A 27,445-nucleotide genomic window follows, 5' to 3' on the forward strand; every position below is an offset into this window, starting at 1 on the left:
GTTTAACCTTTTTACAATGTTTTGTAGATCATGTTAGCCCGATGATAACCTAATTTAGTCTTCAAAGTGGATACGGCTCATTAAGAAAAACATATAAGAAAAAGTCACACAATAGGTTTTGCATCAACACCTTCATGGTATCCTGTGAGCTATCTCTGATGATACAAATGCAAAAGACATTTTTCAAAATGCACAATATTAGCTATAGCTACCAGTGGTAGCGACCTATGCAGCTACTTGTTTTGTCTATAACAAAAATCAAGTTAAAGGAGGGGGAAGTTATCTCACCAAACACTTTTTTATTTCATCACAGATCCTTAGGGTTTAGGTATATATTTACGTAGATGGATAATAAAGTAATGAAATAATTTGATTATCGCAAAAAGTCCTGCCTGGGATATGTAGATTTTACCATAAGGAAAATTTAGATTCAGCATTCTTTGCAAACAGAACATTAGCAACAGCTAATTTTACCTCAAAATTAGTCATGCTCAAAAATTAAATAAACTTTTAAGATGAAAGTTCATAGCAGTTGACAATCGAACTACTCCATTTTTCAAATTATAAAAAGAGTGATATTTGACCATTTTCTTGTGTACCCTTTTACTCTACAGGGCTCACAACTTTTTACATAGTTTATTCATTAGTATTACTTGGAAGTTGCAGGAAGCAAAAGAGAATAGCCCAACCATAAAACACTTCTTTGATGATTATATTTAGCAAAAGACTTGCTTCCGTCTTTCTTATTCTTGAGATACTGCTATTTGGAGATAAAATCAGGGTATTTAATCTACTACTTTGTAATAACTTTGTCAAAAATCCCGTTACTTTTGAAAATTGTGCATCAAAAAACTAAGAATAATTGATAAAGAGAGAAAAGTGGAAATGAAGATTTCCATTTCTGAGTCAGGCTTCTATTCAGACATGCTACCTGTGACAAACGAGGCTCTTTATCTGAGGCGTGGCTGCCTTTGTAAGATAACACAAACGACTTGCCATAGCAACAGTTTAGGTTTGGAAGGGTGGGTTAAATTCTAAAATTTGTATGTTCCTGGAATAAATTTTTGAATATGGATCACAGCTGATTTCAATGTCAATTTGTTTTGTGGTTTTGGTTCTATGGGTGAGCTTCATAAAAGAAGAGATTTGAGTGTACAGAAATAGTAAAGAACCAGACAACTTGCTTTAATACAGAGTAAAAGAACAGCTGTGAGAAGTAAGAAAGAGAATTAGAATCTTAATACCTGAGATATGTTTCTGCACTTTTAGGTATGGAAATTAATAAGAAATGAGGCAGAAAAGAAAAAATAATTTTGAAGCTAGATTTTTCTGTGTGTTATTATTTCAGGTTACATTTTGTTTGATGACATTCTGCCTCTACTTATTTCTGTGCATTCATCCCTTGTCTGTTAATAGCAGTATTGTACCAGGCGTCTGTAATTTGTCTTATGTTATGTTGTCTAATGATCATATGATAGTTTTTTGGAAAAAAAAAACATATCTGCTTCATGTTTCCATGAGGAGTTATGTTGACTCCCACATTTTGAAACAATTATATTGATTTAAAACTCTATAATAATTGGTTTTAAACTTAGTTTCCGAATCTTTGGTTCTTTTCCAATGAGGATTCACCTATGTCTAAATAACTGTATGCATGCATACAACCTTGAGGACAGATTATTCAGGTATTTTGTATTCTCTGATAAAGTGAAATCTAATTCATTCCTGTAGAGGCAGAAGTCCATCCTATAACAAGGGGAAAACCTTCATGACAGATACTTAGCTACAACTATTATGTACTTAACATTATTAGAGCAGTATAAGGGATCAGGAGTCATTTTCCTTTATATAAATATAAAAGAGTCATTTTCCTTTCCTGGAAAACACTGTAAGACTGTCTTGAAATGCTTCTAAGCAGTGCTGCCTATGAATAACTATCCCAAGGAGCAAATCAGATATCATGGTTCATGAGAGAGTTGTTTGGGAAATATTTCAATAAATACATATAATTTAATTATTATTTTGCTTTTTAGCTTACATAAACTCGACAAAACATTACAGGTGAACAAATTACAAATTTCAGTGGTTTTATAAACAGTTATAAACATTTAGTAAACACTTAGTCATAAACATTTAGTAAACACTTAGTCATAAACATTTTATAAATATTTAGTTACTGGGTTTGGGCCTGATTCCTCTTTTTTTCCCATGTTGTGACATTGTTGGAATCCTTTTGTGCTTTTTACTTCTCTTTTCCTGAAGTTTAATAATTGTAAAATGATAAGAATAAGGTGGGATGACAAACAATTTTTTAAATTCTGTTTGAAATTCTGACTTACTTCTTTGTAAAGATCTCTTTTGCCAACTGTCTTGAGACTATGCAAGTGAAATACTTCATCAACCATTCAGAAATACTGGAAACATCTTATTTTCCCAATAAACAGTTTAAACTTAAGGACTTCACAGACAGCCTGTCAACAAGAACTACAATACATTACAGAAACTTCATTACTTCCAAGGTAGGCTAGAGTGCCATTTCACGAGTAATGAATGATGCTTTAAGATATCAGGCAGATACCCTATAGACACTGAGATTATGCCACAAAATACAGAAAGTCTTCCAGGAAGCAAATGAATAAGATTTGCTAAGGGAGCATAGAATAAAACCCATTAAAACCCATTAAAGGAACCCAAACTATAGGTAGAAGGTAAGGAAGGATTGATTTTTTGTAGCTGTAAAGGCAATAGAATGCTATTTATTAATTAAAAGTACATTTTATGTATTGTGATGTGATAAATTGTTGACTGTTTAGGTGAATTACCTCAGAAATGCACTGAAATGCACCTAAGGCTATTAACACTGATAAATTATGCACTACTACTTTTTAAATTTCTGAAACAGTCTTCACAAGTACACCCAACTTTATTTTCAGTTTTAAGCAGCAGTTTTGAGTAATCATATTCGACATTTAACTACTGCCACTAAAAGCTTCCTAGTCAGAAAAAACCCAAGCTTTCACAAATAGTTTTAACTCTCTTATTTTCCCCTGTTTTCCTGTTAAATATGTATACATATGAAACACAAAGTTTTCTATTTTGACAGAATCTGAAGAAAAGAAGTGACATACTCTTAACTATATATTCCCTTGACTTTATATTCCCTTTAACTTTGGAGCGCTAAAACAAGTAACCTCCACCTGAAAGAAATGTTTGAAATATGAAAACGACATTTCTTGGGTATAAATAAACACAAAGAGAAAACTGAAGGTGCATCTGTATAAATAAATCTATATATTCTCACACACCAAAGTTCTGAGGAAATGTATAAATCTCTGGGGTTTTTTTATTCTAGGATGCTAACTATCTAGGATAAATCAGCTATAGGTGAAAAAAAAACTAAATATTTTTCATAGATGTGTATCTTTGGACATATAATGTTTTAAGTTTAATACCCATATTTTGTATATACATACATATATATATAGTCTATATTCTGATATAGACATGTATTCTGTGTACTTACATAAGAGTTTATATTTGAAAATCAGGCTTCTATCCAATACCAACTTAGAAAATTCAACACTATATTTGTCATCTTCTATAAAATTGAATGTGTGATTATGGCTATATGGGAGTGAGTGTGCATTGTGTGTGGGTATGTCTTGAAAAACAGGCCTTTTTTGTCACTCTTGGATGGTGGTGATGGAGGGAGAACAATACCTTTATCTCACTATAATTTCTAAAGGCATTTAAAGGGTTCATTGTTTCAAATCAAAGAGCTATTCATAAGTTCCAATAAAATGCAATCCATCACAATTTTACATGAGCAGAAGCTTTCAGCTTGTGCATATTTTGTTAGGAAGGCAATTTAAAGCTTATAAACACAAATCACTTCTTTGGTTTTTAACCACAAAACATTTACATAGTACTGACATACCACCTACAATATCTCAGTACAAAGCCAAGAAGTAGAGCAGGCAGGACAAGGAAGCAAGAACCTGGAGACAGCATTTTATGTTAGAGTAGAACAGATGCTGGGGCATCAATTCAGGAATTCTCAAAAGATTGAGAGAGAAAAGGATGTTCCCCTATGCTAATAACCCTTATCAGAGTGTGTGTGAGATAATAATTAAAATACTTGTTTGGATGACAGACATATCTGAAGCAGGTTTCTATATCCAGGAAGAAGGATTCTGGAATAATTAATTTGCTATTTTCTTCCCCCATATATTTGATGATTATGCTTGTGAACTAATATGAACATTGACCAGACGCTTAATGGCTGTGGTACCATAGAATCTCTGATAAGTAACTGATTTGGCTCAGTCTGCTAAAAAACTTTGATGCATAAGGGTGAAAAAAATATGAAGAAATATTATGCATTCTATTTCACTGGAGGAGAAGTGAAGCTCACAGATGCTCTACTGTATCCCAAGCCTACAATCATTTAAGTGGCTTACTCAAAGAGCTGGAATCAAACATTTTTGTCCTAGTCTGTCTTAATGTGCAAACTTTACTCTATTTTTATTTAGTATTTCCTATTCTGGGAATCTTGAAAGTACAGTGCAGAGCAGAAAGTACAGTGCAGATCTTCCTAGGGAACTGGTATTCACAGACTCATGAATCATAAGATAACCTTTGTTGGATGGAAGATCTGCGGGTCATCTTTTTCAATCATCTGTCCAAATCAAGACTTAATCAGAAGCTAGACCAGATTAAATACGGCATAGTCCAGTCAAATTTTTAAAGCTTTGGTGAAAGTCCACAGCCTTTCTTGACAGCCTGTTCACCATTCTCATTGTGAAGACTTTCCCTTAAGTACCCTTACAAGGTCTCATGATACAACTTTTCATCTTGAATCTTGGAGAAGAGATTACCTATGTTTGTTCAATAACCACCCATTATGTGCTTAAAGACAGAAAATTATCACCTTTTAGCCTTCTTTTTGGAGGTTTAAATAAGTACATTCCTTCAGGGTGTTGTGTGCTCCAGCTCCTGTCTATTCCAGCAGCTTTCTCTGGCTTTGCTCCAATTTGTCAGTACATCTCTTACAGAGGGGAGCCTGACATTGTGGCACTACAGATAAAAGTGGGAATAAACACTTCCCGTGACCTGCTGACCACGCTCTTGCAGCCCAGTATGGACTTTACCTTTGGCTTTGCAAATGTGGCTCCTTCAGCTTGCTGTGCACCAGAATCCTGGTGTCCTCTGCAGAGCTGTTTCCAGACAGCTGGACTCCAACTCACACAGATGCATTTCCCCCTAAAAAAACATACAATAATTTGTATTTTAGGAGAAAGAAGCTCTCAATACCACCACAACATAGGAATGCAGTGTGACAACAATTGCTAAATATCCTGTTTCCCACTAAGATTTAAGGAGGATTTCAGGTCCCAAACCTTTAGCTGTTAAAAAGAAATCAAGTGATTTATAGTAAACAAAAAGCACTTTGTAAAATAAAAGTGGAGAACTTGCTACTCATTGTAATGCACACTGATATATGGTTTAGCAGCATCATTGTTTCATTCCAAATAATCACAGGTCAGCAAATGACAAATTTACTCTTATCTATCAATTGATTCTGTTACAATGTCCCTGAGATTTCTTACTCCTACACTGGATCTTTACCCCTTTCCTAATGTTAAACTATTATCCTCTCTCCCTCTTTTTGTTCTTTGATTTTAATTAAAAAAAAAAAAAAAAAGAAATATTTTAGGCCCATTTACTTTCAGCATATCAAAAGGCTGCATATTTATTTTGGAACTGTTAGCTGCTACTGAGTTGTTTGCATGACAGAATCATGGTCCAATATTAATATTTTGCGTTATAAAGCATATTAAGGAGCCAAATAAAAATCAACAGGAATGGTTATTCTAAAATCTTTTTCTCATTTGATGCAAGCAGGTTGTTTCAAAAATACATGTCTTCTTTTCTGGGCACAAACTGCCTACAAAAAGGGTGGTGGCAGTTGGATTGTTTTTAAAACACATACAACTCCAACCTTTCTTAATCTAATCTAAATTTTAAAATGTTTTCTGTTTCAATTCAATTTATTCTGCTCCTGCCATGGATAAGTGGGAGAAGAATGTTTAAAATAATAGTAATTCTTTCCTCTTTCAGACAGCCAAGCATAGAAGAGAATAGTTCAGAGTAGGTTGGTATAACAAAGAAAACAGGCCTGGATTCACTTTGGTTAAAGCAGTGTCACATACAGAATCAGTATATTCAGAGTAGAACTTTTGGAACAAGCACACATGGCCTGAAAAATACAGGAAAGAAAAGTAGTGACAGAAAATAAAGCTACTTCTAAGTTGCAGAACATAGATACAGAGGAAGGAGATGAAGAGACAGAGCCACTACTGCTGGAACAGAGACTTGTTGCCATGGGAGCGAGGATAAGGAAAACTGGTACCCTGGAGGCAGTGACTGGGGACAAGAGCAAAAAGGAGAGGGATAAGAACTTGGAACACTGCACATACAGGGAACAGACTCACACACACATCCCTCTGTATTTCAGGAAGCCCAAGCTGCCTTATTTCCAACCCACATAATCACATGCGTTATGAGGCCAAGGCCAAAAAGGCAAAATTTTGCAAGGAGAATATCAAGTACCTGTTAGAGAAGTAGTCTGGTTTTTTCTGACCAGTCTGGTAGTTCTCTCTTCCCTTTGAGCTCATTTTAAAATACTTGTGGTATTGACATACAAGGTGAATATTGATGCTCACAATCTTATATCTTCTGCACCACTAAGGAAAAGACAAAGACATTTATCCATGGAAACAGAAGATTCACAGTTTCTTCCCCAACCAAGTAATACATTTTCTCACAAGAGTACCACGACAATACTGTGAGGATTTGGCTTACACAGAAAGATAATTTTTAAAAACCTCGCTAAATGTTTTTACTGATATTTTTCAGTAAAATATAGCACAAAAATTCAAGTAATATTCTCATGTCACAGGACATTACCATGCTCCAACAGGGATAAAATTGCTATAGAATTTGACTACAGTATTTTTAGTTTTGAAGTAAATTACTTTAAATTAGGTTGTAATTTCCTGTCTTAAAATCATGTGCTTCAATTTACATTTTCCCAAACAGCAGGCATTTTATATGGAAAAGGTCAGCAAAGAAACTTTTCTTCTTTGCCTTTTCTGGGCACAGAGGGTAAAAATGGCTATTTTTTTTTTTTTTTTTTTGCATGTTTACATATCAGACTTTAAACCCCCTGTCCCATGGTTTACCTGCATGATTTTATTCTCTTTCCTCTCAAGTCTCCCTTGTTCTCATGCTTTTTTATTCTACAGTATGAGCTGATTGTTCAAACTTTGTGACCAAACCTCTCACTTTGTAACCTGTTTTTGAAAGTGTGTAGCAGGAGTTGTCAGTGCAGCAAAAAAATAATACTGCCTGTTATATGCAAAGTACATCTTTAATGATGTTTAAAAAGGAGCTAAACATCTCTATGGGAATTCTTAAAACACTTATCTCTTAGGCCCTTATTTAGTTTTGCAAGTCTTTGTTGTTTAACAAGCTGGAGAAATGGGTCATCTAATGTTATATTAATCAGTAAATTAATATTTTAATTTGATTTTCTTTATAGTTGAAATGCTTGCGGCATCTCCAGTGTTTTCTCTCTCTGTGCGCTGATGTTAAGCAATATCATTATCATACTGTAGCTTGGGGTTCTGAGATAACAGGGTCCAGTGATAGCTCTATTCTTAGGAGAGTGGGAGGTTTATGATGACACTTCTTCATTTTAAAAGGCACATGGAGGCTCTCGTGCAATGAAATGTCTTACAGCTGAGTCATGGGCTTTTCTACATTGGGCTTTGCAGTTCATATACTTGAAATCACACACTTTCATGTCTGAGCAGGTGATACATTTTGCCAATTTTTTTATAAGATCTTTACAGTTTGCTGAAGTAAAAATCTTAATGATTTGGTTTTTCATAACTAGTCGTATTTTGAAAATTTTTGATAAGTTGCAAGAGATATGACTATCAATAGATGAAAAGGAAAGAAAACAAAAATTAATTCTTTTTATTTAAAGGTTAAGTTACAGTTAAATCTTTTTTTTTTTTCAAATATTCAGTCAGTCAAATCCAGAAGACTTATTGACACAAGAAGAGGCACAAACTTTTATTTAACATTATCAGCTCTAACTACCCTTCTGAAATGTGCTTGGAAATTCAGAATTTTGATTAGATCAGGCAAGATAGTCCCTATCCCTTGTGCATCTTTACAAGAGCTGACAAAGAAAGCTTTCTCCTTTTTGCTCTCTTATGCATGACCTTTAAACAGGTCAAAATGGTGCTAAGATGGAAATGGTTCACAGGTTACTGTTAGGTGAGTACAAAGGAAGAGACAGTCTTTGTTCCTTTTGCCTCCTTAGTCACAATCTGACCTTCTCACCTTCTTCTTTCCCTCCAGACTCCATAATTGAGGATATTTACTACATCAAAGTTCCCATGCCTAGTTCAGGGCCCCTCCCTCTGTTACAAATACACAAATCACACATCCTAGTGCATGCTCGCTCTGGTCCAATGGTAAGTTACATGTCTGAGTGGAAATATAGGCTTGGTTGATATCCTCACATACCAAGGTCAAAGCAAATCACATTCACACATTCCATATCACACTTGGTTTGCTGGCCATACCTCAGCAGATGCACCATAACCATATATGACTGTAAAACAGCCATTACTTTATTGTTTCTTGAGCTTCACTGGCTTTGTAACACAGTCACTCACAAAAATGCATCCAAATGCAGGTTCCAGTTATACTTGCAATTGGGCAAGTGCAAAATTGGCTCAGGAGGCATGTAGGCATGGTGCCATTTTCCTTCTCTACCTCTTTTTTTTTTTTCCTTTTTCTTTTTTTATTTTATTTTTCAAATAATTTATTCATGTGAAATGACATTTTAAACTTTGCATAGCACAGGATTCTGGGGACTGAGTCATGTCTGGCAACCCTTACTCTCAGTCAGAAGCTTTTTTTCCCTGTCTCAGAATAGTGGTACCAGCTTTTCAAAAGATAAATCTGCCTGGATTGAGTCAGCCTCGAGGCCAGAAATGTTGTGTGGGCCATTGGCTGGATGACTGCACCAGAATGTTTTGAAGTTAAAATAAATGGAAGAATCTAAATAAACGTGCTTATTATTTTAGCATAATAATACAGTTAATAGATAATCTTACGTTATGAGATCCATGAAAATTTTTGTGATGGATCATTGAAAACTTTCAGGAATATTCACATTGCTTTTGATTGGTACTAGTTTTCCTTGAGGAAAGTACTCACTCATTTTTTACAAAAGACTATAAATAGAATAACAAATGCCTGAATTAGTTTTGAATTAGAATGAAGTTCTGAGTCTTATTCAATGTCAATATCCTTTTGAATTCAAGAGTAGGCTTATCTCAGTTTTAATACATAGGACTTTTCTAAAAGTATGAAACTTCAGAGGTGTTTGGCTTCATTGTGAACACTTCACACATCTCTAGCTATCATGTTATTAAAGTCAGCAATTGCCAGCGTCAACAGAATGAGTTTGTTACACATCACTGAATGTTCAGGGACAGGTTTGACGCCCTCTATGATTTTGAAGTCTCATTTCTTGAAGCCTTCACACAAAACAACATCTGTCTTCGAAAAGAGTTTCTTCGGCTCCAGAAGCAGGAAGGCAATACTATATATAAGCAGGAGCAGCAGAGATGTCTTAAAAAAGTGGGTGCTCTAGAAGTGAGCATGCAGTGTAAAAAGAGACAGTCTACTTAAATTAAATCAAGTAACCTAAGGGATCTGGCTACTCTCCCATTTTACAACACATGCAAAAAAACAAGTTAGGAAGAAGTTTCTTCCTTTAGCAACTTAAAAAATAAATTGAAATTCCAATTCTTTTGTCCCAAAAGCACAGCAATATTTTCTCTCTCTATTGATTATCAGTCCACTTTGGTTGAAAACAGTCCTGACTAAGATCAAAATTGCTTTGAAAATATGACTTTAAACCTGATAAAGTACCAGCAGCACTGCACTATGCTATCAGATGGGTATTTTTGGAAAATGAAAGTAAATCAATATTAATAATATAAACCAGAAATTGATTGATTTTGCCATTAAAATATGTAATGGTGAAAGAGCCCATATCTAATTATTTCTGTTAAAGTCTGTAAGTAACATATTAATTAAACTGGATACATGAAAATATCTGAAGACATTTGTAAGACTTACTTAGGTCAACCAATTTTTAAAAGCAAAAGTTCTGCCATTAATAAACTGCAGAAAGATCAGAGCTGTTAAGCAATGAGGATGAAAGTCACATGAAAGGATGACTATGAGAAATTTGGAAAAAAAAAGAATTTGCAATCTCCATCACTCTCTGTCTCTTACAGTCTAATAAGTTAACTTGTACTGACTGGTAAGAGAGGCAATAAAAACTGGTAATTCTTTAAATGACACTAATTCCAGGATGTATGCAAAGCCTTACCAATGCCTTAGCATCTATCAAGGACATATTAAATAACTCAAGATAGTGGATTAATATTGTGTAACCATCTTCAGAAATACTAAACCATCCATTCCAACATCCTTACTAGCATTGATCATGAGCCATTGAGTCAGTACTTTATGTTCATTTCCTTTCATTTGCTTTATTTTACACTGGGGAATATTTGTACTACATTCCTGTTTCACATCAAATACACCTGAAAGTTCTTACCTGCCTTAATGCAGCAGTAACTTTGGTATCCAGTTATTGTCTTTGATAACTATGCTCATACCCTACTCCACCCAAGAGAGACACTAAAATAGCAAAAAATGGGGAAAAAATGAAAAGGAAAATTAAGATCCAAAAGGCCAGTGAACTGATAACAAAACCAACATAGGAACAACAAATTGGTAAATTTGGAAATTAACATCTAATGTATGTCAATAAAGCTCTAGTAATGGCTTAAAAAAAGTTAACAAAAGCACTACTAACAAAATGAGGAATTAGAAAGCACATTAGAGCAATCAGTAAATCATTTTGAAAAATAATCAAAATCACTATACAGAACTGAAAACCACTAAGTCAATCCTTATTGTCAAGCCTAATGTGATCCAATGTACTGTAGTGAGGGAATAGGAAGGAAGTGTCTACACCACATGTTGAATTAAAGAGAATCAACCAGCCATTTACTTTCATTTATTTAGTAACCTTCATGATGAGATCATCAAATATATTGTCTCCTCAGGAATCATAGAAGGCTGGTATCTTGCTCTCCTTCTTCCATCCCCCCCTTTCCAACCTGATTTTTCCATCTGACTACTTGACCACTTAAATGCATGGGATTTTTTGGGGGAGAAGTTTTTTTTTGCTTCTTACCAGAAGGAATACTGAGATATTATGCTAACAGATTAAGTCACTCTGAAGAATTCACTAATGGAATTCTGAAGATTACAGTATCATATTTTATGGAGCAGTGCTCACAACAGGCTATGTTAACTGAGACCAATAGGAAATAATTTGACTGCAAATGGTAAGTAAAAGGAAAAATGTTTCCTGTTCCACAAAAGCAAAATCAAACAAGAAAAACATATTGAGGGCAACACATTACCTATAAATCTAGAGATCACTATATTAAACAGAGAGGACTTTCCTTGTCTCTTGTTTTAGTAGGCAAGCCATCTGCTGTCAGAGTAATTTGTTGTCAAAGGTGGTTCACATGCTCCTGCTTCTTCTATCTCAGTCCCATGATGGGAACCTGAAACAGCCCTACCTGTAGATATTTATTCTGTAGAACACTCAAAGGAAGGTGTTCTACAATGGGTAAGATTTGTGTTTCCTAAGGCAGTTAGTATAACCAAAAAATCCATCTGAGTGAGTCCATGGCTCACTGTACACTGGCTTACAGGATCACTTATCCACACTATCTATAAATGACTTGGTAAGTTTGCAAAAGCATACAGAAATCCTTTCTTTGGTCACTGTAGCCCCTTAGTACAGTTCTCTGTCTAGGCAATACTGCCTCGTTCTGGCTAGCTCTGAATTAATTTGAATATTGCTATAGAGCTTTTTAATGAGTCATATTTATATTTTGAAAGCAACAAATGAAGTAAGAGCTTTTAGCTTTGGAGTTTCCTTCACCTATTTTAAACATGCTGAAGTTCATGTGTATTCAAAAGCCTACAATTTTTTTCCCAGCTGTAGAAGCTGGTCCAGTAGTAGATACTACCACACTTTGCAAATCTTGACTCAACTATATCAGTACACTGTGGTAGGAATATTACTACTGAGACAGTTTCCCTGCTCAGGTGTACACACAATGTAAAAGTAAATTTGCACTTCATGTTACTTCTAATACTCATACTCGCACATAGTTTGAGATTATATATTCATAGAAATATGAAAGAGATATCTCAAAAAAGGGATTTTCTTTGAAGAACTGTGGTTACATTGTCTCTTTTCATAGGGTTAAACAGGTTCACTACCTGCTTCCATGATAACAGTAATAAAGTCTCAAATGAAAGTTATAGATTATAAAAAGATAATGAATATACTACTGGATTTAATAATAATTATTATTATAATAATACCACCACTTAAAAATGCACCATAAAATTACTGAAAGGTTGCACCAAACAATCTGAAAAGGATGGAAGACACAGGTTTAATTCTTTTTTGTTTCTTGGAATAATTCTAGTAGTGTATTTTTCACTCTTTAGTAGCTTCTGCACAATTTATTGTAGTTTTACTTGGTAGTAGTGCTGATTGTATATCTCCAAGAAGTTGAATTTGGAAAAATAAACTGTTTAAAATATCAATCTTTTATCAAAGAAAGTAAAAATATTATTCTTTTAAGTGTAAAATTTCCAATTAGTGATAGCTGCGGCATGCATTATCTATAGCACTATATTACTTTTTTCTGTTCCAATTTTTCTGGTAAAGATTTTGAGTCCCTATTAATTTATTTGTTGTTTTTATTGTATATGTAAACAGTATATTTATCAAATTTCAGTACATGGGGAGATCTGCTGACAATTTACTTTGACAATTCACAATTTGTAGAACATAACTCCTTGCTAAATCATGTGAGTATGCTTTTGCTCTCAGAACATTCATATTTTTTTAAATGTGGAAAGAACAAACAATGTTTAGCAAGAAAAAGAAAAAAAAAAAAATCTTTAGATGATTTGTGAGTCTCTTCTTCCTCTCATATTCATGCAACAAAAGCTGTTTGAGTAAGCATTCAGAAATACTAAAATGGAAGGGGCATAGGCTGACAGGAAGAATGGCTTTTCAATTGGTTACTTAAAAGTCTTCCATTAGGTGTCAGCTGCTTACATTTCCAAACATTATATCCCACAATAATGAATAAAAGACTTCCTAATAAAAGGAAGGCTTTTTAGTATGAACATTATGAGTGCCTACTCAAGACTAAGGTTAATTTTGTGCCTTGCATGAGCACTTTGGCTTGCAGATAGAGAGTTTGATTTAGGAATGGGTCACACTCCACAGACATGAAATATCCATCTGTTGTGTGAACAGTCATACTCTAGAGTGAATGGAATTTCTCAGATCAGAAGAAAGTAACTGAGTATTTTGTGATACCCGATCTCTTCCCCACCTGTGGAAACCTATTGAAGCAGCTCTACTTATAAGGCATTTGTCAGAACGTTAATTGGAAAAATGACTTCATTGTGTGAGTCATACAGTCACCTCTGTGGACCTCATTAGGTTTAAATGAGCAGACTGAAGGCCAGGGCAATCATTCTGAGCACAGCCATATGTTGGTGAAGAAACTCTCTCAGAAACAGGCTCGTGGCCAACTATAGGGACTTACAAATGACTAGATGGAAGATGGAAGTCTTGGTGGCAGGAAACACACTGGAAACAGTGACATATTTCACAACAAAGGACAATTAAAAAATATATTTTTAAATAGCAGATTCACTACCTGGTATGTTTTTAAATATCTTGCAGCTTTTTAGTTGGGACAATGATATTTTTAGGTGGCTTGTGTGTAGGTGTAGGCTTCTTTGCAGGACACTCCATAGCTCTGGTTTGAGGACCTTTGGAACACAAAACATTTTGGTGGGAAGTGAAGTCATTCCTGTCTTACTTCAAAATTAGCAAGGACAATCAAAATGAACAATTGGTTGAGTCTGTGACTTTCTGTGAGATTATAAGCTATATTTATGGAGCTGCTTTTTACCAGCATTTGAGAATTAGGTAAATCTGGATGAGAGTTCAGTAGAAAATGAAAACAACTCTGTCCCTCTCAGCAGCTAAGGAATCTCCAGCAGCAGAAGTTGTTCAAAGAGATAACATATTCTAACATTCATTTATTTTTTTTTAACCTGAAAGTTTCTGCTATTAGTCTATTCCGACTCAGAAGTGCCGAGAAAAATATTATTGGAAGATATCTCATAATAAAAAATCTGATCAGAACAAGTAAATGGAAGGAACATGGGATAGCTATCTTCTTCTTATGTCATCTAAATATAAGTTTGCAATGACGCTTAAGTTGACTTACAAAGCTTGATTAGCAAACAGGGAATTAAATTCTGTGTACTTTTTCAGAGGATAACAGTAATTAATATAGTCATTAATATATATTGAATACCCTCCCCCGAAACAAAACTATTGAAATACAAGACTTTTGTGATTACAGATATGTCTTACCTTAAATATATCTATTCTGAAGCTATAGATTAAGGTACTTCTGGGGGTGTGAAACTCTCGATAGTCTGACCCTTATGAACTTTATGTAAACTACTTGTATATGTCTGAACTTCTGAGAAGTGTACATTTTGCTTCCTTTCCTCAGTTGTTGTGCACAGCCCCTTTTCTATCTGATCTTAAAATAAACAAGAATGAAGAAAACATTTTAAAAAACTGACATCTCACTACAACTAAGCAGAAATAAAATAAGAAGCTTTTTAAAACCAACAAACTACCAAAAAAAAGACTGAAAATCTTGACATTGTCATCATCACTTGAGAAACTGAAAACTGAATTGTATCTATTCAACTCCATGTTCTCACATGGTGAAAGATAAATCTAAGATATGGCCTTGAGGTATCAAGCCCTCCAAAACTCTGCTCATGCAAGTTAGGTTCTTCCACAAGGTATATTTTTATTACACTTACTGTCATAATTGGAAACACAGAGATGAACAGCATTTCACAAAAAATGGCTGTAAAATTGCATGCCCCCATAAAAAAAGAAACCAAGTCAGAACTTGTTTGTAGCAAAAAAAGAGGATAAAATCTAGGAATTAAAAGACTTTGGCCATTGTGAAAGCCCTCACATCCAAGAATCACATGGTCCTTTTCCCAAGTACTCACCCAAGAGACAAAAGATATGCCCCTAAAGCACAGAACTTCATTTATAACACATGCAGTTAGCTGGGTGTCTGCATCAAAATACCTAAAAATTAGAGGTTCCTATTCTGGATTCATTAAGAGATTTGGGATTCACAGGGCTCACCTAGTCCTTATTTTATTAAAGTTCTATTCCGAAATTTTAAGCATCTATGAATTTACATGTCACTTTTAAGGATATTTCCTGTTCCTGTGGTTGGATGTAAATGTAGATACTGCTATGTCACCAATATGTCTAATCACTATTACCCAGGCAGGTACATCTTTCTAGTCATATTCATCTTTAAAGAAGTATCACAACCAAATCTTCAAAGCAAAAACTTTTAGTCTGAAAATTCTTTCTTTCTTTCTTTAAAGTCCCCTTGCATTTAGAGATACTCTCTATGGAATATAATCTGGCATGCCCAGCTGCTTTCACTCTGAATGTTTTCAATTCTGAGCTTTTTCTAGAAAGCCAAGCAAGGAACAAACAGCACTGAAGTTTATGTGAACCAATTATTCTCTATGTCAGCACTACAATATTACAATGGTATAATTCACTTAACCACAGCCTATGCAATCCCTGTGGATAAACAAACTCTTAGTCCTTGGGGCAGCCATAAATTCCTTTTCCTCCTCCCAGTGTCTAACTTCATGTTCATCCTTAAATTATTAACTCCCAGAACAATGTCTTCTTCTTTAAAAATAATAAAACTATCTGCCAATAGTTGTTGCCATGTAAAAATTAATTTTTCACAATCACATTAAAGAAAAATGTAAATATCTACATGGTAAAATTCTGCTATTATTAATTAAAGACTTTGATTCAAAAACAGCACTGTCTTCTCTGGAAATGAATATCCATATTTAATTTTAATATTTAATTATTCCTTTCAGTAATCAGCAGAATTCATAGAAAAAACTTACTTGATTGTCTACACACAATTGATTACTGGTATGGACTGTAGTTTATTTAGTTCCATAAAATGGAACTGTGGTTTGAGCATTTTAAAACACAGGTTCATGTATGTTCAATATTTTGTCCAGTTACACTATTTGCCAATATTTCCTCCAATTACAATAACACATTCCAACTGCCTTTTCATAAAGCCATCTTTCTCATTTATCTTTTTTGTCCGCTTGGCAAGCAATATCCATAACGATGACTCTTTTCCTAACCTTGTATTATCAGACAGGATAAAAAGCAACATCAAACACCTGCTTCTCTGAGGTATGGCTTAAAGTTATTTGTTCCTCAGCTTGTGCCACAGATGATAATGCAGAATGTACTTTTCAGTTGATTGATTAGACTGCTGGGAAGTTTGCATTTTTCTGAATCAGCCTCTGCTCAGTGCACTCCTCTATGTTTCTAGCTGTCTATACTTCCAACACTCCATTCTATTTTGAACACTTTGTTGCTCAAAACTCATGAACTAAATGAAAGTTTCCATTCCATGGAGCAATAAGGCTTCCCACAAAGTGGATCAACTGTTAGAGACCAGCCTCTACAAATATTTGGGCAAGTCTTGCACTGCATCAGATACAGGGAACATTACACATATGCAAGAGTGAACTCTTGTCTCTGATTGAAGGTTTTTCCCAGCCTGATCACCATTTCTACCAAATTTAAATAAATAAGGAAATGGAATGTAAGAAGCTAGAAAGACCCACACCATTGAGAAAATTAAACAGTTCTTCCTGAACTGCTATTTTTTTTTCATATAACATATGCTGTTTTAATTCATTATTAGTTAGGCTGTTAAATTAACTGGAAATATATAATTACACTTTAACAACTCTATTGTAAATGCAAAGTACATTCTTAACTGGAAACTTACAAAAGATGGTTACATAATGCAATACTGACATAGGTTATAGACTTCTTGTGTATTTCAAGGGTTTGTAATGTTTATAAATATCTGCAAATTAAGAATTGATAAAATAAGACTTTTATAAATAAAATGTAATTATTTTTCAATGTTTCCCAGATCATACTATATGCCAAATAAGGTTCTTCTGCGTAACCTTGGCCACATGCTTCAAGTTTAATAGAGTTAATTTTCCCGACTCAGTAACTATTTTGAGTCTAGTAGTGCAACCTATTTCACTAATGGTGAATTTCTTTCTGGCACACAATTACTACTACTAGTACTGATATATATTTTTCTTCTTCTCTGTCTGCCTGCTGCCTACAGAAGAGCTATACAGCACACATGCAAATTAATCTGTGGGAGATAATCCCAGTCCTTCAATTCACCCATTTTTACATCAGGAAATAAGGAAGTTGAGTACTGAAAGCTCTGTAGCTCTAGGGCTTACAGAGCTTTGCCACAAAACAGATTTTTCTGTATGTATTGTTCAACTGTTATTTTGGACTAATTTGTTTTTGTTAAGTTTAATTATATAATAACAGTTTACATATCAGGATAGATTTCAAAACTCCTGGAAAACACTTGGTGTACCTACTTAAAAATGGTTTGCAACATTCCCTTTCTCTATTTTACCGATTCCACACTATAGAATTGCACGACATCCACATCATTTCCTTTGCTAGTGTCAGCTGGTGCACATCCAGGCCTGCGGTGGGGGCGGTCTGGTCTCATTCCCAACCGGCTGCTAAAACTCGCTCCTTGCAGCTCCCCTCAGGAGAAGCTCACTGCTTCTCCGGGCTGCTGTGCCCTTCCTGAGGGCTGCAGTGGCAATTCCCAGCTCCGGGCAGATCTCCCAGCCAAGCCAAGCCAGCACCAAGCCTGGCCCCGGTGCAGGGCGCTGGCCCCCATCACCACCCCGCAAGGCTTAGTAATGGATTGATTTGCGTATGGCACCCATTCCACATAAGTACAATACCGTGATATTTGTTCATACAAGTAGATTTTTGCAAGGAAGCTGTCGGTGTTTCCTGGGCAGAGCAAGGCTCGGCGAGCTCCGGGCTCCGAGCTGCAGCACCGGGCTGTGCCCGGCCTTACCAGCCTGTGAAATTCCACGGAAACCAAGGGGATTGCTTCTGTCAGGAGGAAAGCGTGCACAAGGGCTGTCAGGATTGGGATCTTACGTACTGCTCATGAGTGGAAGAAGGAAAATGGAAATCTTTTCAATGAGCCTGTTTGCTTTGTAATATAAAACCATGTAATGAAAGAACATTCACATGATTGTAATTTTCTCATGTTTTATACTTCAGTCATATTTTTCATAGCAGTTTCTCAGATTTATCCATTTCAGTTTTTTATGTTATTTCTTTTTTTTGCCTTTGTTGTTGCCTGTTTATTATTGGCATATATTTTTAGTATTTTTCCTTTGGATTTTTTTTAATTGACAGGATTTCATCTCTGTTTGTTAAAGAGAACCAGCTGTTTTCTTCAAAGATAATTTTCTGAAGCTGTCGTATGCCATAATTACACTGCAATTACACAGCAATATCCATAAAAGCAGATGAGGATTCTATGTGTCCTTCTGACTCATTAGAAGTTGCAAAAATGATGGATGCAGTCTTTCCTAACTTGACTATTGCCCTCTGTTGGCAGACCCAAGTCCTGTCCTATCAAGAAAGAACTAAAGCAAGGAATAACACATCCTGTGAAAGGAGATCAATTTCAGTTTTAGTAATGGGAACACTGAGATAATGTTGAAGCTGGAAAGTATTTTCTAGGTGCATTTTATGGAGAACACTTTGAGGGATTTTTTAATGTTTGCAATAAATCAGTGTTATATACATTTTGCACACTTTCTGATAAATTATTTCTTTTCTCATACAGTTAAATTACTTGAACACTTACTCTCTTTGCAGTTCAGTCTCACATTCATGTAATTTCCTTGTAAAATCCTTCAAACAATTTATTGTTTTGAAAGATATAGTCAAATTATATTGAGGTTTGTTTGTTAAGATGTTCTGACATGAATAAATTGAAAGAAGTCAAAATATACTCATATGGCTTTGGAATACCTTAGATCTTCATGTTCTAGCTGTGAAGAAGAAAAAAAAAAACAGAGAGATGCTGTTTTAACTGAAATCAAAGCAGACCAAACCTAATTCCTTCTGAATCAACAGACCAAAAATATTTTAATTCTGGAATGAGTTCTCAAGTAATTAAGATGACAAAAGAGAGCAATCAGGTTGGAGAGGGTGAGATGGTGAGATTTTGGGGAGATGTGGGAGGAGAAGGGTTTGCTTGGTTATTTTTGCATTAAATATTGAATCAGGTGAGCTATTTAGTTTTGTTCATTCATTTCTGGTTAGGGTTTAGCATGATCACTTATAAAGATCCTTCATGATGAGCCTAAGCTAAGAGAAAGGGTCAGTGGGCTGCTGGCACCAATTTTCAATGGACTCTTGTGTACTCCTGTCACAGCAGCCACTGAAGTCTTGATGTGCAAAAGACTGTGGCTAGGGCAGAACTTCAGAAAACAAATTCATTTCATTAAAATCCTGCAAAAATTAATGAGAACTGAAATTCAAGAGAGACCTATCAACACATAGATTTCTCCTGGCTCTGCTAGATCCTGATACAGTTTCAAAACATTTACTTTGGTACGGGCAATAGGGAGTATTCTAGTTCTGTAGTCAACTGCTCCACTAAAGCATACAAGGTGATTATTAGTCCTCTAGTGACTTTCAGCAAACAGACCATGTTTAAACAGCAGAGTTAAACAAAACTCAGTTTAGTGAGTCTATTCTGGAAAAAAATGACAGTGGGAAATAACAGGTTTTATTTTCAGTTGTCTTTCTAGCTGTCATATCATCTATAATGTATATCTCAGCTTGCAGAATTTCTAGATGCTCAGAATTCGAGTGTTTCCTTTAATGCCAGACAAGGACAAGATTTTGTTAAGGCTAACACAAAGACAGGAATACATTTTCTAATGTTCACGTTTTTTCAGTCCTGATAGCTAAGGCAAGTTGACTGAAGCTTCTCAGGTCAGTGACTTCTTGTTTAGCATCACTGACTTGACCAAAAATGATTTTATATTATCTTTTTCTTCTCTTTTCAGCAACAATTCATTAATATGTTCAAGATTTTTTTCTCCATGAAATTAGACTTGCACACCAAGACACTGGGAATGCAGTAAAAACCTACACCAGGGAAAATGAAAATAAGCAAAGGCATCATCTGTAAAATGAGGAGCTAGCTGTCTGTCCACTGCAAATGCACTATCAGTTTTGAATTTCTATGTAGGACAGTAGTTCTTCCAATAAATAAGACAATTGCATAATTGCAAGACTTCCAGCAATCCAGTGATTGCTGACTGAACTGTGTTGATTAGATTTCAGTACAAGGCTTGACAGTGGCTCTGCAATCATTCTGCTCTGCTCATACCAAGCAGTATTTTAATTTGTTACAAGAAATACCTGCTGAAGCGTATTGTTGAAGTCACAGCTTTTATGCTACTGGTCTTGTAGAAGACACCATTTTTGATACCAAGCATATCTATTCAATAGTTTCTTTGTCTTTTTCTTCCACTATCCCTTTTCATTCAATATTTAGAGTTTTTCCTTTAACTCAATTATTTACTGCAATAAGATAAAAATCCCCACCACAATGACCTCTGTTTTGTTAAATTGTGAAAGAGTATATTTAGAACTTCTGTCAAATTTCTAGAAGTGAAAGTCAGCTCATTCCCAGCTTGGTTTATACATTTTTACTACTATATGTACTTAAAATATCAATAGATAGAAAATTAGAATTCAGCTACCAAAGAAAAATCTTTAAATATTGCAGAGATCAGAAGCACAAAACCCACAAAACATATTTTGGTGACTATAACTAAGACAAAATATGCAGCGGTTAAAGCTCATACTTTTCACTTTTCTGCAGATGTACAGAATCTGTACATTTTTGAATCATAAAATTCTGATGTTAAAATTGTGACTGAAGAACTGCATGGAATTAAAACATTATTTTTATCTGTCTAGATTCAATAAAATGTAGAATGGAAAGATGTAGACCCTAAAGTCCAATTAATCATCAGTGTCTAAAAATTATGATGTTATAGTTAGATGAATTAATTAAAAAAAAATCAGAACCATGTTTACTGGTTTTTAAATTTTTCCTAAATATTCGCTTTATTTGCATTGTCAAATCAAAGATTGCATATGTCTCACTGCAGGAAATGTAAGAAAAATTGACTGGGAGATAAGTACTCTGGTTACTGCATGCAGGAATTGCAAAGATGTTTGCTTTAGGCATATCAGGGCATACTGTCCTGCTGTAAATATAATGCTTATCAGGGGGTGAAAATTTAGGCTCACTGCCACAGTAGAACATAGGTTTTTTCCCTCCTTTAGTGGTTGTTCTGAGATTAATACACAAACAGTGAAATGTTTCCAAAAAAAAGATGTGCTTTAACCCCTTTTAGAAGATTATTTTAGTGGGACTGGCAATGGCATTTTCAGAGGTAGAACAATCTGATGATTGCCATTCAACAGTTCAAGCTATTATCTTTTAAATTTTTCATGTTTCTCTTTGAAAGCATATAACTCATATTTTTTATCAAACTCTGCTGTCAGGTTATTTTTGGTTTATTTTTGAACTTTCATGCTGGTGTTATGTACTTGATGATGCGATATGTATGTACATACATTTCTCACAAACACTATTAGCTTCATTATTTGCGATTTAGGATTAAGATTTGTCTTTCAAATCCACAGTTTCTGTCAACTGCAATAATTTTCTGCTTGCCTTTACACATAAGATCAATGCTCTTTGAGTTCAGGTTTCTCTGACTGTCATCCTGAAGTTGATGGTATTTCTGGTTCTTTATTGCCTTCTGACATATCAGTACACTTAAGTACAATTTTTCTCCAGTGCCTGAGGCTGAGTTGAATGAAGTGGTCCTTCAGTTGCATTCTGTCATCTGTGTGTTGACCACGACCTTCATGGTTTATTTATGATTAGGAGGTTATGTCTTTCCTTACTCTAGCAATGGTATTTTAGTGAAGTTCTCCATAAATTTCTTAGTTCTGCAAATACCTTGCAATTTTGCAGGCTTGCTCTCTGCAATATTCTTCAATAAATAATAGGAAGCTAGCCTGCACTTTTAGAGAAACTTTCCTATATATATTTCCAGTGCCAGCTTAGATTGTCTCTCATATTGTCAGCTGTCCTGCAGTGCTGGACGAATAATGAATGGCCTTTGCCATCTCTGGATTGTGCCACTGTGAGATGTTCGATGATATTTTACTTTGAACTAATGATCTGGTAAGGAATCTGCTTGATTATGTGTCATCTACCTGGGAGTGAGTGTGTCTGGTAGACACTGAGAAGGATTTAACATGAAGAGTTTATGTCAGGATGAGACCTTTATGAACTTCGAAAATCAACAGTTGATAAAATATGAACAAAACTTCATTAGTGTTTCAGACTATGTATAGTGTTAATTGCATTTGGAATTTCAGTTGGGATTATTGCTACTGTTTAAACTTACATTATAAACTGAGGAATGATACTTCCTTGTGCAAAGTCCCTCCGTGAAATTAACGACATTGTGTATGTCAGTAAACACCAGAAGATGACCATACTTTCTAGCTCATTAATCAGAACAGTTCTACCAATACCAGAGAAAAAAGGATGTAAGTCTTGAATCAATAAAGTTTAGGCAGATGTACCAAAGCTACCATCTAGCTGAAAATTACTTATTTGCACAAATAAATGAGTATCTTCTCACACGTACATTTTCACAACAGACGTGGGTTAGGAAGAAAATTTATTTAAAATTCTGTGTTGCTGTACTAGAAACTGATTTCCTCACACATAATGTTAATATTGTTTATAAATCTGGTGGATCATCTCTTTCTTAAAATCACCTAAAATTTCTTACATTTCACTGCCCTTAGGCAGCTAACACTAGTGCCAAGACCTTCACCTAGCATTTTTTACATGCAGGGTTTGTTGTCCCAATATCCTTTACACCATGCTTCTTGTGAATACTCTGGATTTCCTTCAGACCCTTCAACAGCCTTGCTGCCCTTCTCTGGACATTTCTGAGCATCTCGACATCCTTCCTAAATTTAGGGGTCCAGAAATGGACACAGTACTCAAGGTGCAGCCTAATCAGGGCTGAGCATGTGCTGTACAGATGCTGCTCATACTTTTAAACACTTTGCTGAAGACTTTAATGAACATTTTGCTATTGTGTAAGAACGAGCTTTCATAATCATAAAGCCAACACTTCTGAGCAATTTTCAGAAGAGCAAGTTTCTTGAAGGCAAGGGTACACATTGGGCTCCTTGTCTAGCCTTTAACTTATCAAAGCACATAAATCCATTATTTTACTCTACTATAGAAAGTACTACTAAATGACATTAAGCACTTTGTTAAAGAAAAAAAAGGTATGGTCGCATTTTTTAATTAAACCAGAAAAATGAAAGTTGCAAATGAAAATGCCATGTAGAAGAAAAACACCATCAACCCCATTGTCTTTTTTGGAAAGAATACTTGCACTCTTTTTTTATTATAAATTATCTTACCTCTTTTTCCTCCTTTTTCCTCTTTTACAGCTCACCAGTAAGCAAAAGAATAATTTCCAATCCTGATACACAACTTCTGTGTATGTTAATACAGTTTTCTGAGCATTAAGGCTATGATTTTTTTGAGAATAAACTTCCTCAAAACATAGGCTCTCTTACAAGAATCTCAGACACACAAATGTTTACCCCAGCTCATAGGTTTTACACTACATCTGAATAAATTAATCATTGGTCAAGTGCCTGGAATCAGTACTAAGAAAGATCTGATCTATTTGATGGATGTGATTAGTAATTCTGACCTAACCTCTTGGACTGTACACACTGAAGATACAAAAAAAACCCAACCAAACAACTCAACAAAAGTGCAGAATCAGTTTATCTTGACACATTAGTCACAGACAAATGGAAATGGCAGGACACAAGTCCAGTAATGAGTGTCATAGTCCAAAGTACAAAATCACAGCTAATTTGTAAAACTGTTAACACACATAACATTTACCCTTCTATTTAAAAATCTGCATTATTCAAAAGGTTTAAGGGTAAAGAAGCCAATAATGCTTGATGATTCATTAGTTTGAGAGGCATACATGCTCTTGTTAAGACAATTAAAGCTTTGGTCACAAATCCTTTGGTTTTATTGATTTGGCAGAAATCATAACCCTGGCTCATTTTATACTTAACACTGAAGAGCTCTGAACAAGGGGAAGATAGGTTAGGCAATTATTCTGTGATATTTGCATTGAACTGATCCTGCATTTTAAAAACACTGATCATTGACCAAATGCTGTATTATGATGTAATGTGGCTACAGCAAGCGCCATTCATCCTGCACAAAAGGCAAATAGAAAACTTCTGTATTAGTATACTGAAAATTTGATAGGATAAAATGTCAAACAAATTTTTACAAATTTGTCAGAAAAAAAGCCATATATGTATAGATACTCTGATATATTATCTATCTAAATAGTACCCTTTCATAGATGGAACTGCTACTTATAGAGGGTGCAGCTTTACTTTCTTTCTAAACACCCTTTCAAATACACTGTTGAAATCTGCCTTGCAATCAGTAGATTTTCCTTATAAAAGAGTTCTATATTTTAACTTCTTTAATCCCTCTGCTCTGTTTTGGATACATGAAAACATTTTCTTGGAGATGTTCCATTCAGAAGAGAGGGCTTTCAGAACCATTATGGACAGTTCTCTATAAGCATAGTCTCAAAGTCCAACAGATGCCAAAAAGAAAGAAGCAACAATAAAATGCTGGGCATTATCAAGAATATAGCTGAGGATGAACATAAACTATAATGTTGTCACTATCAACTGCATGCAGCACTCTCCATATCTGTAGGACACAGCAGAGTCAGAAAAAGCAAGAGAAGAACAAATAAAATTACTAAGGGCATGGTGCAGCTGTCTTGAAAGAGAGATAGAATAATTACCTAGGCACAGGGTTACCTGCTGAAATTTATTTCAACTTAGATTATAGCAAGAAAGTTCTTTTATGCAAAGGGCATTGATTGTGTAACTTCCTGCCAGAGTTGAAGGAAACAACATGATCAAGAAGAGATTAAACAAAGCAATAGACAACCATATCCAAAAGCAGATACTGAGGGAGATGACTGGGTGTGGAGTTGCGTTATTTGTATGTTTTATTATCCCTATATTATGTATCGGTTTATTCCTTTGTACCCCCGTGTGCAACTTGGTTTGTCCCCAGTTTTCCCGCCTTGTCCTCCCTTCCCGCCTCTCCAGTGGCTGTCCATCGCCCTGGAAGGGGCGCAGTCCTTCCCTTTACCCCCCCCCCCCCCCCCCGGTGCCTTGTCTGTCACTCGGTGCCCCTTCCCATCCATCCAGAAGCTTCTACTCAGGGCACCGGGTGATTGGGCGAGGACCTGGGGCTCCCCCCATATCCTTCCCCCATTGGACCCCACCATATCCCCCCATCCCGGAGCCACCCCCTATCCCTATCCCCATTGGTCGTTGGATACCCCTCCCTTACAGTTTATAAGCCAGTGCGAGCACCTTGTGCTTGTTCCTGTTGGCTGGCATCGTTCTAGGATATTTGGCCCCGTTGGGCTACAATAAACTCGGACTTAGCCCCCAGCAGGATCCGCTCTTCATTTACCACCGCGAGGCTTGCTAGCGCTGCCCGGAACCCACAAAGGCACTCTCCAAACCCCAGCTGGGAGCGGCGGAGGGTGCCTCCATCGCCCACTCTCGCCCCAGACTGAGAGCTAGCCGGGGCGGAGGAAAAGGGAACCGGGGCAGGAGCGCGGCAACTGGGGATGCAGCCTCTGTGTCCTTCATCTGTTAACTGTGGATGTGTGACCAGGCTTAAGGCCTTCTACTGCAAGTGCTGGACAGGGAGCAAGAAGGACTTAGAGATGAGATCTGTTCAAAAACATGATTCTTTAAGCTGTTTTAGAAGTAAGGCAGTGAACAGGTTACTGCCATGAATAGTTTTTCTAATGATGGAAATTTTATATATATATATATATATATATATATATATATATATATATATATGTGTGTGTGTGTGTGTGTGTGTGTGTGTGTGTTTTAAACCATGCAGACTTTGAAGATGTTTTGGGGTTTTCCCTACCATTAAAATGACAAATAAATTAATGAATAGTGAAATATATATAAAAATATATTGCAAAAAATCTACTGTATCATCTTTGTCAACTTATATTGTCCTTTAATATTGATTTTCCATATTTTATGTTTATGTTAAATATGACTGCCAATCTAAAATGCTTAAAAAAGCCATCATAGACTATTTCAGGAAGTTTATCTGAAATTCATAGTTTTTATATTTTCTCTAGAAGCCTGCTTTTAAAGGTTATGTTCAGAGCACCAAAAATAGTATTGACAAATCAAGAAAATCTGAATGTCTTAAATTAATCTGAAATGTTTTTAAACAATCCAAATTATTTTTATTTGTAGAAAATATTTGGATAAAAGCAGAACATGATAGCCAGGACACAGATGCTGTTCAAAACCAGTAAACATCACTGTGTCCTCCAATTTATTTGTCATGGATTATGAAACTAGTTTTAAACTTCTTACTTATATTAAAAGAATTCTGAATAAAAGAAACTGTCACTGTTCAAAATGTTTGTCATTAGAGATAGGACCTTCTTAATTTTACTGCACAACTAAAAATAGTCCTTGTACAAGTTAGGATCTTTACCAACTGAAGAACTAAACTTCCATTTTACACAAAACTTCCTATACTATTCAGCTCCAGCTGAATATTGTAAAAGAGTAACATATGGTAAGCAGCTTGTCAGAAAAAGGGGGATACTGAAAAATTTAAAACATACAATTTAAAGAAAAAGGCTTCTCTTGCCTACTTTTCTGTAATGTCACTGTAAATCTATCTCAATTTGAGCTTATTTAATTCTTGCTGCAGGATGCACAAATCCTTTGATGCCCTCAAATAATCCTAGTTTATGAGACTAGCTAGAACCCTTACAGAAATGTCCACAGAGTCTTGACTTAGTAATTAGCCTAATGTTTGATGTGTTGGTATCTCATGAGATGTCACAGCGATGAGTAATAGGTTCACACTAACCCACAGCTTCATTCATGTTCTGCAAGAAAATGCAAAACTGTGTGCTTGTAAGGTTCACAAACAAT

At 35.4% G+C, this 27,445-nt stretch overlaps 1 long non-coding RNA gene across 1 annotated transcript in view; it reads right to left on the minus strand.

Moving 5' to 3' along the window:
* LOC144247308 (uncharacterized) overlaps positions 1-27,445 on the minus strand; it is a 297,702-nt gene that overhangs the window by 228,654 nt on the left and 41,603 nt on the right. Inside the window, exons 2-3 of the long non-coding RNA XR_013341026.1 lie at positions 6,613-6,746; positions 5,151-5,262 (exon numbers count right to left, since the gene is read on the minus strand). This is a non-coding gene — a long non-coding RNA (uncharacterized LOC144247308). The remainder of the gene's footprint in view (positions 1-5,150; positions 5,263-6,612; positions 6,747-27,445) is intronic.

The sequence above is a fragment of the Lonchura striata genome, chromosome 1, assembly GCF_046129695.1.
Source record: "Lonchura striata isolate bLonStr1 chromosome 1, bLonStr1.mat, whole genome shotgun sequence".
NCBI lineage: Eukaryota > Metazoa > Chordata > Aves > Passeriformes > Estrildidae > Lonchura > Lonchura striata.